This window comes from Capsicum annuum, chromosome 5, assembly GCF_002878395.1.
Source record: "Capsicum annuum cultivar UCD-10X-F1 chromosome 5, UCD10Xv1.1, whole genome shotgun sequence".
Lineage (NCBI taxonomy): Eukaryota > Viridiplantae > Streptophyta > Magnoliopsida > Solanales > Solanaceae > Capsicum > Capsicum annuum.
In genome coordinates, this window is record NC_061115.1 from 73,423,817 (window position 1) to 73,431,391 (window position 7,575).

The window sequence follows — 7,575 nt, forward strand, 5'->3', positions numbered from 1 at the left end:
TCTTTATTGTTTTGCCCTATCATTTCCCTAGTTTCGTTATTGTTTTTAGTATTGTTAACATTCCATTTTGGATTTTTTTCGGTCATAGTCAGGGGCATGTCCCAACTTAGTTGATATTTTTAATTTTAGAGTCTCTTGTGGACAAGTATGGGTTGGATATCATTTTGACTCATTATTTTCATTTCATTTATCTATCTATCCTTAATATATATATATATATATATATAGGTATTTGGGTTATCTTACAATATTCATTGTTATTATTGTGCTACCATGGTCTTTAGATACCCATCACATCCAGGCTTGGGTTCAGGTCATGACAATTTTTGAGCACCATCTAGTTGCCACCATTTATATATGGTGTTTTCAGTTATGAAAATAAGCCATTGATTCCAGCTGCCATTGCTAATCTATACCGAATATCTTTTGTATCTTGACACCAACAAAATAAATGTTCAAAATTTTCAACTTTTGAATTACTGCAACGACAATAAGTTATAGTTTCCATCAACTTTATTTTCATTAATACCTCCTCAATAGGGATCTTTTCTTGCACATTCTCCACATCAAAAAAGGATATCTTGAATGGTAATCTTTTTATCCAAATATTATAAAATAAGTATTGTTTTTCCTTTTCCTTACTCACTAAGTTCCATGCACTCGCTATAGAACTTCCCATTAGATGCCAAAGTCTACCAGGCCTTATCCTATTCTCCAGCTGCTTCCACTATTTTGATCTTTTCAGTTACATGTGTGCAAATTTCTTCAGTCATAACCTATTGTAAGAATTGTTCATATAGTTTTGTGAAATACAAAGAAAGAACTTTTTTCTTTATTAATTTTCTAACTATTTTGCCTTTCATAATCACTTAAAGTGCTTATCACAAGTTGAAAATGCTTTTTCTCAGTAGCACAAAAATGTTAGTGTCAGCGCTTAGGCTTGGTGAATAATACTATGACTCCACTTAGGCATCCCAATTCCCTTAAAATCTTTGTTTAAAAACAATTCATTTAGAGATTTATAAAGTACCTAAACAATATTTAGGAGGTTAAAAGGTTATAAAAGACCGGAATACACCTCAAAAAATATTTAAGAAAAATCTAATTTTGGACGCCAAATGGACCTTTCTACGATCTTGGAACCAACCACGATCGTGGTACTGAATCATGGTTCTAGGGGCCTTTTTCAAAACTCTGAGTTTGATCATACGAGCAAATTCCATGATCATGGAATCTAACCACAATTGTGGATTCCTGGTCATGGTTTGGGTCGTCAAATTTGACAGCTTGAAAGTTCTTTAGTAAAATACCATAACTTTTTACTCTGATATCGAATTAAAGTGAAACTGGATTCTTTGGAATGATAATTTAAATAATATAGTTAGGTGGGTCTTGATATCATAAATACTTCATAATATAGGAGTTATTCTCATTTGACATTGACTATAGCAAGATTCTTCTCAAGAAATAAATTTGTAAGAGAGGTTTTGACTTAGTCATATGCTAGGAGTTACTTGTGGACTTAATACATGTCTAAATAACATATTATACAATAAAAACATGATATTTTATTCTACATTTATTTGATTTAGGGTTCTAATCTTTACTCAAATATTTGGGGTGTTAAAATGTCTCCCCCTTGGGGTCATTTATCCTTGAGTGAAGACCAACTATGAGAAAAAGTTTAGGAAAGAGATCCAATCCCAATACTGAGTTTTGAAATATGAATACAGATATGATAAGTGAGTCTCCAATTGAAACATGGATTGGAATTATGTTGAGCCCAAGCACATACGAAAGTGTACATGGTCTATCCAAGTAATACAATAGCCTTAAATAAAACCGAATATTGATCCCTCATAGACGTGTGTTAAGCAACTATCCAATTCTAGTTTAACTATTGAGATTAAATTAGTGCAATAGTAATCAAAAGAGTATGAGAGTTTATATTTAAAAGAAAACCATACTAATGCAGAAAGGTAAAGATTTTGGATAATCAATGGATGAAAACCCGTGGTTAAAGCACTACGAACAATCATACAATCATACTAAGCTATTGAAACTTATTGATTAGACTACTTATATTGGTTGTTGATTCACGGGGTTGATATTATGATCATGGTCTCTCCAGCCTCTAATCACCTATATAAATTAGCCCCACAACTACATCATTGAGCGGAGATATAAAAACTATGCTAAACACACTTATATTTTATCCCGTGGTAAACCAAATAAGGTTTCTAGGTATATCTCTATCCAAGATGCTAATTCAAATCCCTTATTTTATAAAAGAATAAGAACCTTACTCTATTTACCCCAACGTTCTATCCTGTTGTTCCTCCTCTCAAGCTCACAATACGACAATAGGTGTATTCTAAGGGTTGAAAATCATTAAAATAGTTATAACAAGGATATATAAATAACCAAATATGATAAGCAATAAAAACAAAAGCAATTCAAATAATAGCACTCATGTTCTTAGCCTTAACCCAGAAATGGGGCATTTAGCCGCTAACAGACATAACTGTAATCAAGATAAATGAGTAAATGATAAAATCCATAAAAAAACTAAAGTAAAGATACAAAAACTCCAATTTAAGTGTTTTCAAGCCCCTCTCCAAGCTCCAAAGACGTACAAAAGTGTTTAACAAAGTGTACAAGTGTCGTATTTATAGGATTCAAGTTTTTTTCTGTATGTGGGATAAAGGTCGCCACATGCCACTCACTCCTTGGGAGTTGGGGTCGCGATGTGACACCTCTTTCACTAGAATATGGTTCATGATGCAGTTGTTACTCCAGTATAATAGGGGTTGCACCTCCCCTACATTGCAAGGGCTTACTAAATTGCATCTGAGGTCTATACTTTGCCTTATGCATTTGTCTTCCATCCCAAGCCTTATGGTGTTGTTTCCTCTTGATTTCCAGATTGTAGATCCTACATATATCATAAAAATCAAATCACCAAGAATCTTATTGCATCAAAAACCACGGACTAAGCTAAGAACTAGTGTCGTCCCCTTAATTTTTAGCCTAGTGTTTTGACTCTAGGGTTAATTCAATGGAACTTTGAATAATATAAACCAGTTTTTCCAAACATAATTACACAATAATAACCTTAGAAACTCATTATGCACATTAGAATCCATCGCAATCAGCTAGAACAACACCTAGCTCAAGCTACTAACACTAGTTTTCTCGTTTAAACTCTACGTGAACAAATTAAGTACAAACTTGTTTGAAAGGAACCTTAAACTTTTTAATCACATACTTAAACATTTATATGCTCAATTATATCACTATTAACACATTAAGAACACAAAAATTCCTCAAAACAAAGCTAAATAATCCCGGATAACACTACTAAGGTACATAAATCCACCTCAGATCATCACCCCACACTTAAAGCCTTGATCGTCCTTGAACAACTCTTTACTATATACATCATAAGCTGAGGTGAACTTAAACTTATACTACAGGCAATACACTCAAGCTAGTACTACAATTACTACACAGAATGCAAGTTTCTACACTAAGCATATTATGTACACAATTGAAAGTTCAAGAATACTACTCCAAAACATCATAGCCTAAAGAATTGACTCACTTAGTTGGAAAATTCATACATATTGTTCAGTCATATACATCATACAAATCACCTAACTATCATCAAACATATGCCCTCACTACAAGAGAGTTACCCATAATCACTCACATAAATGCAATTTATAACAAAATGGGTACAAGAATTAATTACATTCACTCTCACAAGGAATTCACAAGTTACAAATAATGAACCATAGGCTTTCCCTTAGTGTAGTACTCAACTAATATTATAATGTTAAATTTTAGGATCAAGTAGGTCTTTATGGGTTGTAATGTAGGCTAAGGGACATGTAGTCACTATTCTGGCCAGTAACAATGACTATCTTCCCTAAGCGCTTTAATACATCATACTTTCTTATCAATTCACCTTTAACAACATATTTACACCACTTTTGTCTACCCCTTTCTTTTGTTTTCTCCATCTCATTAAGCTCAGTCATATATGCTATGGAGGGACCATTTTCTATTTGGTCATGATTCAATTTTACCCTTTTTCATACCCGTTTCATGTTACACACCCCTATGATAGCCACCCTAAACTTAACCGATTTGTCTTAGTTGAGGTGCACAATGTCCAAAGAGGACCAGTGCCAACACAGGTTCATTGTAACATAATTGGGCTAAAAATGGGAAATGTATTTAGCATAAATTTCTATAACTCCAAAACATAACATATCCATTGTACACACCAATAACTATTACTTTGGGGCATCACTTTCACCTTTCTCCTACTTTTTCAAAATCCTTAACTCAACTAATTTTACACTAAAGTTATTAGGAGCAGTGGATCAAATTAAGGTCAATCATTGAAAGGGATTAGGCTACATATGAGGCTATCAAAGAATAAACTAAAGGCTCAATGGGGTTAACTAGGATTATGCACAAGGGTAGGTAAAATAGGGTATGACCTATGTCTATCAAAGAAATGCCTATATCATCTCCTATGCCCATACTTTTTATTTTACTTTGCATACACACCAGGCAAGTTCTAGATAACAAGTGCAACATGTAATAAACAAAAAACTCACACATGTATGGCACATGCTCAACTCAAGTAGGATCATCATAGACTTTCAACCAATCACGAACCTAAGAGTCTCAAAAGTAGTAATTCACACAATCAACATGCTTTTTTCAACCAACATATTTGTATCATGTAGTCACAAATAGCACCAATAAGAATATCTCACTTATTCCTAACACAAAAATTTTAAAATTACTCCTAGAAATATGGGAATTTCCCTACCCCACACTTAAGAATGTACTTTGTCTCCAAAGTATACTTTGAAAGTAGAGATAGAAATACTCCCTGAGGCCTAAGGCCTAGCTAGTGGCAACTTCATACATACAGGGGGTATAGGGACCCCAAACTTAGTCTTTATCGTGCTCCTTAGCTTAGGTTTTCCAGTACTCAGACTTCCCATCAACCTAGGACCCAAAAAAATAAAAACTAGTAAACTAAAAACTAAAAATAGTAAAAAATAAAAATGCCTTAACTTGGGTTGCCTCCCAAGCAGCGCCTGATTTAGTGTAGAGGTATGACCCAATCTTTGACTCATCCATTTTCCTTTATCCTCTTTCTCCTACATGGAGGCTATCTCCTTATTCGTTTCTTACCTCTTGAGTGTGAACTCTCAAGGTCAACAACTCTCTCAATAATAGCCTTTTTAAGCTCACCAATCTGTATTATTTTAGGTTAGGGTATTTATGGCTTGGGCTACTTAATAAGGAAATCCAAAGAGGTCTTTGGTAGAATAAACTCCACGGCCCCCCCATACTTATCTTCTTCAATCACTGTAATCATGCACAAATATTTATAGTGGGATAGCATATTGAGTGGTTTGTACATTTTGAAAACTTCCTCTTCATCATCCAGCCTCATTGTGAGCATGCCCTCTCTCACATCTATCAATGCTCCTTCCGTCACCAAGAATGGACATCCCAAGATGACTTATACTCTTTTGTTTGCCTGAATATTTAAAAAAATCAACAGTAATAATAAATTTACCAACTTTTATGAGAATATTCTCTATAATTCCTTATGACGGGCTATGGGGTGGTCTGCCAATTGGAGTAACACAGAGCTCATTCTCGTCTTCCCTAAGCCCAAAGTATGGAACAAGGAGAGAGGAATCTTTTGTATTACCATAGAACTACTCTCCTTAGTAAGTGCTAGTGTCTCAACATCCTTTAGCTTAACTTTATTAGTGACCACATCCTTCAAGTACTTAGCGTACTTGGGTATTCCCTGCATAACATATAAAGGAGGAAGATTAATGTAAAGTTCTCTGAACGTTCAAATTCTTGAAGAACACATCCTCCTTTGCTTTTCTAAGCCTCTGTGAGAAAAGTGGTGGTGGTCTCTCTTTTACCTATTCAATAGCTTTTGCTTTTGATTACTCAAACTTTCTTAAATTTTCAGCAACTTGGTCTTCTACCTGCGTAGGAGTTATCTCCGTATCTACCTCCTTAGTTTTCTTTGAAGGTTATTCATTGAGCTATTTACCACTCCTCAAAGTAATGGCCATTACTTTATTAGGAGGTTCAGTATTACTTGGCAAACAACCTTGTGGCCTGGCATTTTGTGCTTACTATATTTACCCAACCTATATCTCAAATATGTTTGTAGCAACCTGCTGACGCTTTATATGTACTGCCAACTATGCATGAGACAGTAAAAGTTATTTCAACATCTCTTCCATATTGCTAGTTTGAATTGTGGTTTGATTCTTTTGTTGCTGGTTGTTCCACGATGGAATTAGTGGTTAAGTCTGCCACTTCTAATTGTAGGTGTTTCCATAATTTGGCCTTTAAGAACTGCCCCCAAACATCACTGACTCAGGATTTGTAACACGCATACACACAGAATGACCACTGTTCCCATAAACCTCGTACCAAGTATTTATCTTCTAAATTGCATTAACTTTTCTTGAAGGCTATGTAACACCCAATTTCATATTACTGAGCTGAGTAGTAAACTAATTTTCAAGTGCAGCATTCTGAGAGGATATAGCGGTAAATTGGTCCACCTTCAATACACCTGTAACCTTTTTTGTATAACTTCTTGAGTCAGAATACCACACAGGATTCACTTGTGCAATCCAGTTCAACAAGGTATATAGCTAATCATACATCAATTCTAATACTTGACCCTTATAGTTGAATCTACAAAAAAATTTGTGTTGAGATCAAGTGCCTCAACAAAAGTGTGAGCTAGTACCTCATTGGACTGCTGATGATGTGGACAGTCCTAAGGAAAAGCTTTGAACCTCTCTCATGCATGATATAAGTTCTCGTCTGGCATCTGTTTAAAGATAAAAATATCACTGTGCAGTCTGGCAGTTTTGCCAGATAGAAAGAATTAGATGACAAATTTCCAGGCCAAGTCCTCCCAGGTTGTGATTGAACTTGCCGGCTCAGCATTCAACCACTTCTTTGCTTCCTCCAAAGTAAAAAGGGGAAAAGTGTCAGCCTAAAATAGTCATTTGATAGACCCGTGGGATCAATGTATCACTCATCTCAAGGAAGTTCCAAAGGTAGACTTGTGGATATTTATGTGTAAGCCCTACAAACTGTCCACTGTTGATCAAAAGCTGCCCCATGTTCTGTTTAAAATCAAAGTTACCTCCAGCAGCTATTTTTTTTAAAAGGGGAGGTCAAATTCGTTGGAAGTGGGATAGCCACTTCATGAATTGTCCTGCGGGCTGATTGATCTTCAGCCATGAGAGTAGGATTGTCTTGTTCCTCTTGAATTTATGGGATATGGGAGAGAAGGACTACTTCTTTCCTCAATTGGTGAAATCATTGCTCAGGTTCGGGGCTTGGTTCAACTAATGCCCAATACCTTGCCTGCTTATTAGTCTATAAACCTATTTCCTACAAATTCAATAGCAACACCAAGTGTAAATCACAAAAGAAATCTAAAAATTAAAACTAAGAAAAAAATAGTTTCCAATTTCTAAGTCCCCAGCA

The 7,575-nt window shown here is 35.1% G+C and overlaps 1 non-coding gene across 1 annotated transcript; it reads left to right on the forward strand.

Annotated features, from left to right (window-relative positions):
- The first annotated feature begins 6,833 nt into the window (after nt 1–6,833).
- LOC124899106 lies at nt 6,834–6,940 on the forward strand. The gene has a single exon (XR_007056243.1). It is a non-coding gene; the product is annotated as a small nucleolar RNA R71 (small nucleolar RNA).
- The last annotated feature ends 635 nt before the right edge of the window (nt 6,941–7,575 follow it).